We start from the raw sequence: 11,762 nt of genomic DNA, 5'->3' as shown, positions 1-11,762 counted from the left end.
GGGGGGGGCGGGGGGGGGGGGGGGGGGGGGGGGGGGGGGGCCCGGGGCAAGGGGGTTTTGCCCCCCCCCCCCCCCCGCCCCAGGAGCTGTGGGCACCGTGAGAACAGGAAGCAGTTCAAAGCCTGAGTTACGGTGGTTCCGTGGCAGATACTGTCAGGTGCCTCAGTCACCATTTCTTATTCTGATCTGTGTTCTCTTCAGTAAGTTGTGGGGATACACAAAATCCTCTTTTTTTTTTTTAATGTTTATTTATTTTTGAGAGAGAGACAGAGACAGAGAGTGAGCGGGGAAGGGACAGAGAGAGAGAGGGAGACACAGAATTCGAAGCAGGCTCCAGGCTCCAAGGTGTCAGCGCAGAGCCCAACGCGGGGCTCGAACTCACGAATCGTGAGATCACGACCCGAGCCGAAGTGGGACGCTTCGCTGGCCGAGCCCCTCAGGTGCCCCGAAATCCCCTCGATACTATCAAAGTCGAAGGTGCTCCTCTTGCTTTTTTTGAAAACGTAAATCACATGACTTTCTTCTGTGAAACAGAAAGACAGCTGTTTTTATGTTTGTTGCAGATAATGTGCTTGAGTGGAAAAGCAGAGTGCTTAAAAATCCACTGTACCTTTATTCTCGGAGTGGCCCATTCTATCTTGGGGTTGACACATTCTTCCTGATCAGGTAATGTGGTGTTGTGTCTGCTGTTGTGCATATTGCTGTGTGTGTGTGTGTGTGTGTGTGTCCAGCAATAAGCAAACAAATAAACAAGAACAAAATCTGATAATAATAGCTACTAGGAAAGAAGAGCACAGTGGTTGTGAGAGAGAGCGGGTAGACTTGTTGGAAAAGGCTTGTCTGATGAGGGACTACTGTGGCTAGAAGGAGCTGGCCCTGGGAAAATTCTGGATAAGAAAGATTCAGGCAAAGGGAGCCACCAGTGCCGAAGAGCTAAGGAGAGAGAGAGAGAGACAGAAACAGAGAGAGACAGAGACAGAGATCCTTGTTAAAGGAGCAGAAAGAAGGCGGAAGCATAGTGAAGGTGGGGAGAGAAGGAGTGAGCCGGGCAGGGCCAGACCACAGAGGACCTTGTAGCAAGACTCAGGAGCCTGGACTTTAGTCTTGGTGGGACGGGAAGAGGTTGGATTGCTTTCGTTTGAAAGCGATATCATCTGACATTTTAAAAAATGATCACTCTGGCTCCTGTGTTCGCGGCAGATCTAAGGCAGGCAGGGATAGAAGCAGGGAGATCTATCAGGTGACCTTTGCTATACTTCCGATGAGAAACGATGAGGCCTGGACGGGAGCGGGGGGGTGGGGGGGGATGGCCGGTGGGGGGGATAGAGTGAGAAGGTCATGTCCAAGATAGGCTTTAGATGTGGAATTGTCAGGACCTGTTGATTGGATGTGAAGGGCGAGAAAGAGAGGACTTCAGAAGGACTTCCGGCTGGGCTCAGGAGCTGAGATGGGGGGGTGGGTGGGGGGTCTGTGTCGGGGCGGGGGTGGGAGGAGGAGGAGGAGGGGTGGGGGGTGGCTGGCATTCGCTGAGCAGAAAGCCTGGAGCAGAAGAGAGTCTTGGCGGGAAAACCAGGCCTTCTGTTGGAATCAAAGGGTGCCAACCCGGTGAAGATAACCCAGACACCCAGGTAGTGGTGTTCAGTCAGCAGGGGCTCCGTGTGCCGGGGGCTCGGTGGAAATGTCCAGGCCAGAGATGGGAACTTGGGGGCCTTGGGTTACGGGCGGCAGGGAGGCCACAGAGCTGGCCCGCATCTCGCGGGGAGGAGAGCTCAAGCAAGGACAGGGCAGGGGTAGATGCTAGGACCTCCGCCGCCCCTGCCCAATAAGGAGTTGTCGAAATGATGTCTTAGTTGTTTTAGCTCCAGCTTCTGGTGTGACAGGTTCTTGGGGGTAAGGCAGAGAAAGGAGGGTACAGAATGAGCTGAGACCCGGTCACCAGGTGGCCAGGGTGACAAAAAGGGGCCCAGACAGGCGAGGGTCAGAGGCCACTTCTGCGGTGAAATGGGAACCGCTGGGCACCAGACTTGCCAGGAGGGCATAGCTGGGTCTAACCAGGCAGGCAAACCCGACTGCAGAGACCTGGGGCAGGCCCCCGCTGGGTGGGGAGGTCGGCCCAGGGGTCGGCCCTCAACGTCCAGAACTCTGTTCCCTGCAAGAGGACCTAGCAAGAACAAGGCCAAAAAGATGGGACTGGCTGGCAGAGCCCCAGGCCGTGGGAGGGAGGCTGGCAAGGACAGATCAGCATGGCTGGAATCAAAGCCAAAAACTCAAGCTGGAGAGTTGCCACCAGGAGGGAAGAATGAGGGCCTGGAAAGCCACTGGTCATGCCTGGACTATCAGTGCGAACCCCTGAGACACCAGAGTCACCGTTGGGTCAGCCCTGAGATACCCCCAAACCCCAGGCCAAGGCTATGAAATTTCAGAAGTCCAAGAAAACTGCAACCTTGCACCCTTTTATTGGTAAAAAGACTACATATCCGACCGCTGGCTCGCTCTGGGGCCCGGGGAGTGCCGGGCCTTTTATCAGTGGTTCTCAGAGTATGGTCCCAGTCAGGCTGTACCCGCGTCATCAGCAAGGCTGTTAGAAATGCAGGTTCTCAGGCCCCACCCCGGGCCTCACCCAGCTAAGAGACCAGGACTCCTGTTTCCTTCCTGTCCAACGTTCATTTTGTTTCCTTTCTTAATTTGTTAATGTTTATTTATTGATTGTTTATTTAATGTAACATTATGTTAATGTTAATGAGAGAGACGGAGTGCCAGCGGGGGAGGGGCAGAGGGAGCGGGAGACACAGAATCCGAAGCAGGCTCCGGGCTCCACGCTGTCAGCACAGAGCCCGACGTGGGGCTCGAACTTACGGACCACGAGATCATGACCTGAGCCGAAGTCGGACGCTCAACCGACCGAGCCACCCAGGCGCCCCCATTTTGTTTACTTTAAAAAGTGCGCACCGGGGCTCCCGGCTGGCTCAGCCAGAAGAGCGTGCGACCCTTGATCTCGCGGGTCACAACGTCAAGCCCCACTATAGGTGTACAGATTACTTATAAATAAGTACACGTAAAAAAAGAAATGCACCGATTCTCTTTACAGAAACATTTCATTTGGACAATGGCAATCTTACTAAGTGACCCCTAGTATCGCCATCGTGCCAACAGCTTTTAACCTGTTATTCCGGACGATTCTCCCATTAAACCCGGGAAGCTGGAGCCAGTATCATCATGCTCGTGTTTACAGATGAGAAAGTTGATGTGCAGAGATGAAATCAGTTGCCCAAGTCCCCCCAGCTAGGAAAGTTCGAGTGACAACGGGAACACAATGCTTGTTTCACACCAAACGCAGGTCTTTACCGTCACTCACACATTTATGTAGCGAAACCAGAGACTTCTGACCATCCCTGGTGACGGCTCGGGAACCTTCTTCTACCTCTCTGGCTGACTTCACCCATTCCTGTTGCGGGATTGTGCTCCCCGCGGCGGGGTCAGGTCTCTGCATCTTCCCGGCTTCCTACAGCAGGTTCTCCTGCTGGCAGCCTGTTTCCCTGCCAGCCTTCTCTTTGTCCTCTCTCCGCGCTGAATGGCTGGGTGTTTCATGGCCACACACGGAGACCCTGATGCATTCTTTCCCGAAATTAAGAGGAGCCCGGAATCGGAATTGGCTGGCCTACTTCCACATCTCCACACTCCCTTCTACATGTCTCTATAAATTGCATTCCTATTATAGTGAATCCAACTTGCTGCGTTTCAAAAAAAAAAAAAAAAAAATCACGCTGGCAGAGAATCAAGACATTCTCTAACCCTCCCTGATCCCTTCCAACACACACACGGCCTTTTTTTTCTTGGCCATAGGAAATGCATTTGTTCCTTAGAGAAACACCCACGAGGCCCATTGGCATAAACGTCAGAAGGTCAGGAAGCTCACTCACAGACTCGCTCATCATCAAGTTGTAACTCAGAGATGTAGCCTGTTTCTTTAGCTGAACATCCTGGGCAACAAATTTGTCGTCAGGATGTGTCGGTTGAGAATCTTGGGCAACCCACTGACCCTCTGAGCCTCGATTTCCTAGTAGGTGTGCAGGAATCGTAGTATCTTCCCTTCTACCGATCACTCACTCATCGACATTTATTGCAAAGTAGGCCGGTATGACTGGAGAAGGACAAGCGACACCGTTAGTGAAGGTACTTTGAAAACGGTGTGGCACCACAGAAGTGGAAAGCTTTGACACTATTGTTTCAAAAGGCCAACGCGTGTTCACCAAATATTTCTGGCTCTCTTCCTTCCGGGCACTTGGTAACAGTCAACTTCCCGGACCCGTCGTGGTTAGGTGGGATCCAGGTCTGGCCAAGGAGGGGTGCCTGGGGTTGCCGTGATGCTAAGAGCTTTAAACATGTCGCTTCTGGGCTAGGACATTTAATTGCCGGTTTGAAGCCCTCCAAAATGCTCTTTTCTCTGCCGTGGTCACCAGTGACCTTTCAGATAGTGACCGCTCCTTCAGCCTGGGTCCCCTAGTTTGGAAGACACTGAGGTCAAGGCGACTGGCCGTGGGCATGTCGCGCGAGCAAGAAAAAAACTGTTACTGATGGAGACAACCAAATTAATCATCGGATGAACTGTATCATTGATAAGTAATTCCTGGGGCTCTTCTCTTTCTCTCAGTGGTTGGCTAAGCGCAAGGTCATTTCTAAGGATGCATCAGAATTCGGACAAAGGAACAACCCTTAATGTCATCCTCAGATACTTCCTCAGCCGCCTTGCAAGGTAGGTCTGTTTATAAAATGTCTCAATCCATTATTGCTGTGTAACAACGTATTGCTTTTTAGTCTTTAACCCTCTTCTGAAGGAACGTTCGAAGCAAAGTAAACTGAGAGAAATCGTTTTCTTCGTGAAGTTGGTTTTTGCTGTCTAGCAGCTTTTGCCAGTGGAAGATGCCAATTTTCGTGATATTTGCCCTAATAGAATTTGAACTATATGAAACCAGCAGAAACCTCCTTATTCCTCCGCTGACGGGCAGCAGATTTCCAGAAATGTGCTGTCCGATTTCCATGGAACGTGTCTTCAACGGGAGAATGTGTATGTCTTGTACGAACTAGTGGTAATTGTGTCCTGTAGATAAGAGTACCGATGGTGACGATAAAAATCAAATCAGATACAGCAAAGAGAGGGGCTGGTGGAAGCTTGGGGTGATGGTGGTTCTGCTGAGGGGGACGGGGGGCGGACGTGGCCCTCCTTACGAATGGGTGGTTGGTTGGGGCAGGAGGAGATAGAGTCCTGGGACGGAGGATGGAACCCGTGATGCATAAAGACACAGGGAGCTTGGGAAGCAGAGGAAACTTCAGCTCATGGAACCCACCCCTCCTTTTGTACAGTCTCTAAATCACGGTTTGTTGCCGACTGAGCTAGAGCTGGCTCTCATTACTTATGGCCGTTGCCTCTCTTGTCACGCTTCGTTGTCACAGAGCGGGAAGGGGCTGTTGCAACAATCTTGTGGGCTAGGAAAATGGAGTGGGTAAGTTCTGACTCTGGTTTGTCAAATCTTTCATGCTGGCTCAGTCCTCTACCAGCTATGTGACCTGGAGGCAGTGCCTCACCCTTTCTGGGCTTGAGTTTTCTCATCTCAAAAAATGGGAAGAATGACGGCACTGACTCCACGGGACTCTTGCGAGGATTAAATGAGAGCATGTGCGCTGAGAACTCAGAGGCACGTGTGACACACAGTAAGCCTTCCGTAAGTAGAAGCTGTCGTTGTTACTGTGGTCGCCACTCACACCTTTTAACTTTTCCGGAAAATAGGGTAAGAATGAGTATGGGCTACGGAATGGGCCTCTATTGATTTCTTTTCACCATGGCCTTTGTGGCTTCTTCCAAACTCTATTGAATCTAGCCCTTGTCCTGGATGCTTGACAGACTCCTTATTCCTTTTTTTGGGTGCGTGGCCCTGGGTTTAGCATGTTGTGCCCTGTGGTCTTCTGGAGGAGAGGGACCGATTGATATTCAGGCCACAGGTTCTTAGTGATAAATGCTGATACGGTGTTAGGGGGGTGGGGCGTGGAATCCAATGGTGGCATCCAATCCAGGGCATGGTGGGTTCTGCCTGGGAAATCTACTTCAGAAGAAAAGTCCTGTTCTGGGGACTGAAGGACAGGAAGTGTTTTAGCAGGCAGATAAAGCAGTAATGTGTGTGTGTGTGTGTGTGTGTGTGTGTGTATGTATGTGTCTGTGTGTGAGAGGTCTTATGGGTCAAGATGGTGGTGAGGATCCCCGTGAGGAAACTATTGCAATATTTGGGGAGGATAGCAGATCTGGACTGACAATTGGCCGTAGGAACGGAGTGAGGGCAAGTCAAGGATACTCAGAATTTCCAATCTGCACAACGTGGCATATGGTGGTGATGTTCTTGAGGAGGGAGCTCTGAGAAAGTGGCAGATTGGAGCCAGGAAGAGAAAGTCCAACCCGGGACGTAACTTTGTTGAAAAATCGGGGGAAACATCACCAAGCCAGTTTGAACTCACTCCGTAAGGGAAACCCAGTGCGAAAGCAGCCACACTCCCAGCTTCTTTGATGGTCTCATTCTTGTCAGCAAAACCCACTGTTCTTACTCAGTTATGATCAATTACTTGCCTACTTATCTCCAAGAGGACTGGAAATGAGATCATTTGCTCACTCACTCATTCTGTATTTTTTATACGTTTATTTATTTATTTTGGGAGAGAGAGTATGTGTGCATGCAAGCACATGCAAGTGGGGGGAGGGACAGAGAAAGAGAGAGAGAGAGCGAGAGAGAGAGAGAGAGAGAGAGAGAGAACCCCAAACAGGCTCCACACTGTCAGTGCAGAGCCTGACAGGGGGCTTGAACTCATGAATTGTGAGATCACGACCTGAGCAGAAATCAAGAGTAAGGCGCTCAAACGACTGAGCCACCTAGGAGCCCCTCTTTCTGTATTTATCGAGGGCCCACTGTGTGCCAGGCACTGTTGTAAGCCCTGGGGATTCAATAGTTAATAACCACGCAAGTGCCTTCTGGCCCGGAGATTACGTTCCAGTGAGTAGAGATAGATAATCCATGAATAAATATGCGACATTAGGTTGCAATATACAAATGCATTTCTAGCAGGTCAGGGACCATAGGTGGCACAAAGTGCTTATTTGGAGAAGGAGGCAAGATGGGGTCTTCTTCTGGAAGGGTAGTCAGGGAAAGTGACCTGTGTCAAAGGAAGTAAAAGAATGTTCTAAGCAAAGAGAGTGCTGTGGGGGAAGAAGGGCCCATGTGGGGAACAGGTGTTAAGGTCCTGAGAAGGGAATGTGGCTGGCATGTTTGAGAGACCGCAGAGAGCCCACTGGAGTGGAGAGAGCAGCTTGGAGAACAGGAGGGGACGAGGTCAGAGAGGTGGAGCGGGGACCCGTGGCCAGGATCGTAGAGGGCCTGTATGCTGCTTTAAGGACCTTCTATTTTACTGGGGCACAAGAAGCCTTTGGAGGGTTCCAGCAGGGGAGTGGCACGGGCCGAGTCACATTCTCCAAGAATCACGCTGAGAATAGACAGTAAGAGGACAGGGGCAGGAGATGGGGGACCCGGGAGCTACAGCAGCTATAAGAAAGTGCAAAATGCCAGCTTCCCGGGGTAAATCGGAACAAAGATTATGTAACGGGAAATAAGGAGAGTAAATGTCTCAGACCCTTAAGACTGTGTGATTATTCCAACTAGGAGGTACATGTTAAAAATCAGGGGTTTGGGGGCACCTATGTGGCTCAGTCGGTTATGCCTCTGACTCTTGATTTCGGCTCAGGTCATGATCTCATGGTCGGGAGACTGAGCCCGAGCTGAGCTCTGTGCTGAGTGTAGAACCTGCTTAGGGTCTCTCTCTGCACGCACGTGCACTCTCTCTCTCTCTCTCTCTCTCAAAAAAAAAAAAAAAAAATTGCGAGTTTTTGTTACAATAAAAACATTACTGGTAAAAATATCTATCACAGAAGGTTATACACTGAAATTAAGGGTACCCACTGCAGTCTCACTCCCCCGCGGGGCACCTTTGTTAACAGTTTCTTGTAAATTCTCGCAGATACTTTCCATGTACTTACATACTTACAGGCACTGGGTTTTTTCTTTTTTTAATGTTTATTTATTTTTGAGAGGGAGAGACAGAGCGTGAGCAGGAGAGGGTTGAAGAGAGAGGGAGACACAGAATCTGAAACAGGCTCCAGGCTCCAAGCTGTCAGCACAGAGCCAGGACGTGGGGCTCAAACTCACAAATCGTGAGATCATGACCTGAGCTGAAGTCGGACACTTAACCAACCGAGCCACCCCCGTGCCCCTGGGTTTTCTTTCTTTCTTTCTTTCTTTCTTTCTTTCTTTTTTTCTTTTCTTTTCTTTTCTTTCTTTCTTTCTTTCTTTCTTTCTTTCTAAGAATATGATTATACTATAAACCGTGCTGTTTTATAGGTAGCTTTTTTCACATAATGATTTTATGTTGGCATATCAATCTGTTGCATGCAAGGACCCACCTCACTGATTTTATTTTTTTAAAGTTTATTTACTTATTTTGAGAGAGAGTGAGTAGGAGAGGGGCAGGGGAGAGCAGAGAGAATCCCCAGTGGTCTCCAAACTGTACTACAGAGCCGGACACGGGGCTTGGACCCACAAACCGTGAGATCATGACCTGAGATGAAACCAGGAGTTGGACGCTTAACTGACTGAGCCACCCAGGCACCCGGCACCTCATTGATTTTAAAGGTGGCCTGGGATGGCTCTGTGTGGGTGGACAGTCGTGAATCTAACGTGCCCCTGTTAATGGGTATGGTGGTAATCCCAAACTTTTGCTATCTTAGACAAGGATTCAGTATCAGTACACTTTTGTGCACATGTTTGGGGGTAAATTTCTAGAACTGGTGGTTTAGTGCATCTCACATTTGGATGGACATTTTCCACTTTCCCTTCCCACCCACCAGCTAAGAGAATGCCTGCTTCTTGTACCTGGCACGACAGCCAATATTGCACGTTTTAATCTTTGAAAACCCTCCTAGACTTTCAATCTCCCAGCAGCTTGGACAAAAATGAAGAACAATTTACATTTATGCGATTCTTTCCATGTTGCCGGCTGTTTTCCTATTGATCTCCTTTGATTCTCAAAAACCCTTAGGAGGCAGGAATCATGATGCTCCTTAAAAGAATCTAAGGAATCATCATCCCCCCCCAACCCTGTCCCCCTAGAAGAGGAAAGAGAGAAGTTACATGATTTTCTCAGTAGGAGCATTTCGACAGAACTAGAAGCCACATATCCGTAGCTCTGCTCCTCAAGGTGAGGCCCAGCCTCTGCCCTGCCCCCACGGGCCCCCCCACTCAGAGGCCGAACTGGGGAGGACACAGCCTGTACCGTGCTCCCCCCGAGGGCATCTGACCCGAACTCCGTTCAGAGGGGAGCAGGGGGGGTGGGTGACTTACTCTGCCCAGGGAGGCGACAGATGGTGGGAAGGAAGGCTTGGGAGGCGGAGCTCGAGGCCTGGGGGAGCAGCTGTAGGACAGCTTGGTCAGATGGCTAATGTGACGGGGCCCGGGCCCAGGCAGGGCTCTGTGGCTGTTGTCTGAGCTGATCTGGGGAGATGCGTTTTGGCCCAGTCAGCAGCCCTTTCTCTCTGACCGTGATCTGCGATTCCAGGCTGCTCCCCGCATGCCCCCAGCCCTCCTGTCTGCTAGGCACACCTATGAAGGATGTATCAGTGTGGGGAGCACCGGAGGCCGACAGGTCTGGGTCCCGGCGCCCACGGGGCAGCTGGGTGCTGCCCTACGACTCTGCTGGAGTGTGGACCTCCAGCAGTCCGGCCCTTCCCATCTGTCGCAGCCAGCCCGGGGGCCCTGACACCCTCCCCTCCCCCCCACCCCCGCCTGAGATGCCCGGAGGTGCTGCTGGGCCCTGTGCTCAACTGGGAATTTCTACATATGTCCTTTTAAAAGACGGCTGTTGATCGTAGCTCACCCGGAATCCGTGCTGGGATTGCGTCCGCCCCCCTGCTACGGCCTCGCTTCGAACCTCTGCACCAGCGATGTCCAGTAGGTGGCCACCAGACCTGTGGCCCGCTGAGGTGTGCCGTGAGCGTACAATGCACGCGGGATTCTCAAGACTCAAAGAAGGAAGGATGGAAAACTGCTCGCTAGTTTTTTTTTTATAGCGATTACCTGTCGATAACATTCGGGATACGCTGGGCTACGTAAAGTATATTATTGGACTTCATTGTGGCTATTTCTTTTGACTGACAAATGCGGCTGCTGGAGAGTCTAAAGCAGGTGGCAGATAGGGCTGGCGTTCTGTTTCTAAAGGACACCTGTGCCTTTCCCCCACCGTCTTCGTAGCTGGGAAGGAGGTAGGGTATGAAGGAAGGGAGGGAGAAAGAAAACAAGGAGGGAGAAAGGAAAAGAGGGAAGGAGCGAGGAAAGGCATTGTCATCCAGGGTGGCCACAGGGGGAAGGATGTGAGCTGGTGGCAGACCTCAGTGCCGCTGGGTGGTTGGGCCACCTTGGCCAAGTCACCCAAACTTCCGTGATTTCCCCATCGGTAAAATAGAGGTGCTTTTCCCCTGACAGGAGTATTTCTTTTCTTTTTTTTTTTTTAATGTTTATTTATTTATTTTTGAGAGAAAGAGAGAGAGAGAGAGAGCACAAGCAGGGGAGAGGCAGAGATAGAGAGGGAGACACAGAATCAGAAGCAGGCTCCAGGCTCCGAGCCATCAGCACAGAGCCCGACGCGGGGCTCGAACTCACAAATCATGAGTTCATCACCACCTGCTCAGTGACTGACGTATGTTTGCCTCAGCATCACCGGAGCCCTGGGGTGGGAGCTCAAGAATTTTTACCCACGAGCGTAGGAACGTTTGAGGTGTGGGCAGCTGGTCGCCCACCCAGCACAATCCGTTTCAGAGCGTCTCTGTGGCTCACCCCGGGGACTGAATGGAACCACGGTGGAGAGTCCCCTTCTCTCTTCTGGCTCTTTCCTGCCAGGTTGCAGCCCCTTCACATGTATTCGGTGTGTTTGCTGGCTGGATTGTTCTCTCTTGTTCCCTGGGGACCCGTCTGGGAAGTGCCCAAGTTCCACGTGGATAACTGCCGGCGAGCGTGGTGGACGAATCTGCTGTTGCTAAATAATTTCCTGTGGGTCCCAAATGCGGTGAGTCCTGCGTCATGGGCTGGGAACAGGCAGATGGGCACGGGCCAACGCGGGGTGTCACTTCACGCGGTTCGTGAACTTTCCAAGGGCCGGCCTGGGTCTGATGCCCTTTCTTCTGGCACTTTCTCTGGAGTAACGGTGAAGCCATAGGAAGGGGGTGGCTGGGGGCAGGGAGACTAGCCTCTCGGGATGGGTGAGTGTTACCAAACCAGCCTTGGCAGGGGCAGTTGCTGTGAAAAGCAGAGGGAGGGAGCAGGGTAGTGGGCACTGAGGGGCCAACCGTGCAGGTACGTGTCCGGAAGCGGCCAGCCTTGCTCCGTCAAGGTTCCATGTCACACCCCACAGAGAAAGGAGACTTACCTTACCTTCACGCAGACGGCCTGTAACTGGGATGGAACATTGCACCTCACCTGCGCCATAATGAGTCGTTTTTCCGTCTCAAGCCAGATCAGACAGAGCCACAACATCTGTCTATACTGGCTGGGGCTTCCCCCGAAGCCCTCGGATCCTCACGATGACATCGGAGTCAACGAAAGTGAAATAGGGGTAATTGAATCGTGTGTGCCAGGTGCGGACCGGCCTGGGCCCCACGTGGGAATCAGTGGCGAGGACAC

At 51.5% G+C, this 11,762-nt stretch overlaps 1 protein-coding gene across 1 annotated transcript in view; it reads left to right on the top strand.

The window, feature by feature from the left end:
• Nucleotides 1-11,762, top strand: part of LOC125914290 (O-acyltransferase like protein-like) — a 50,284-nt gene that overhangs the window by 20,530 nt on the left and 17,992 nt on the right. The gene's annotated exons all lie outside the window — the stretch shown is intronic.

The sequence above is a fragment of the Panthera uncia genome, assembly GCF_023721935.1.
Source record: "Panthera uncia isolate 11264 chromosome D3 unlocalized genomic scaffold, Puncia_PCG_1.0 HiC_scaffold_8, whole genome shotgun sequence".
NCBI lineage: Eukaryota > Metazoa > Chordata > Mammalia > Carnivora > Felidae > Panthera > Panthera uncia.
The sequence above is the reverse complement of the archived record's forward strand: the minus strand, read 5'-3'. Positions and strand labels throughout refer to the sequence as shown.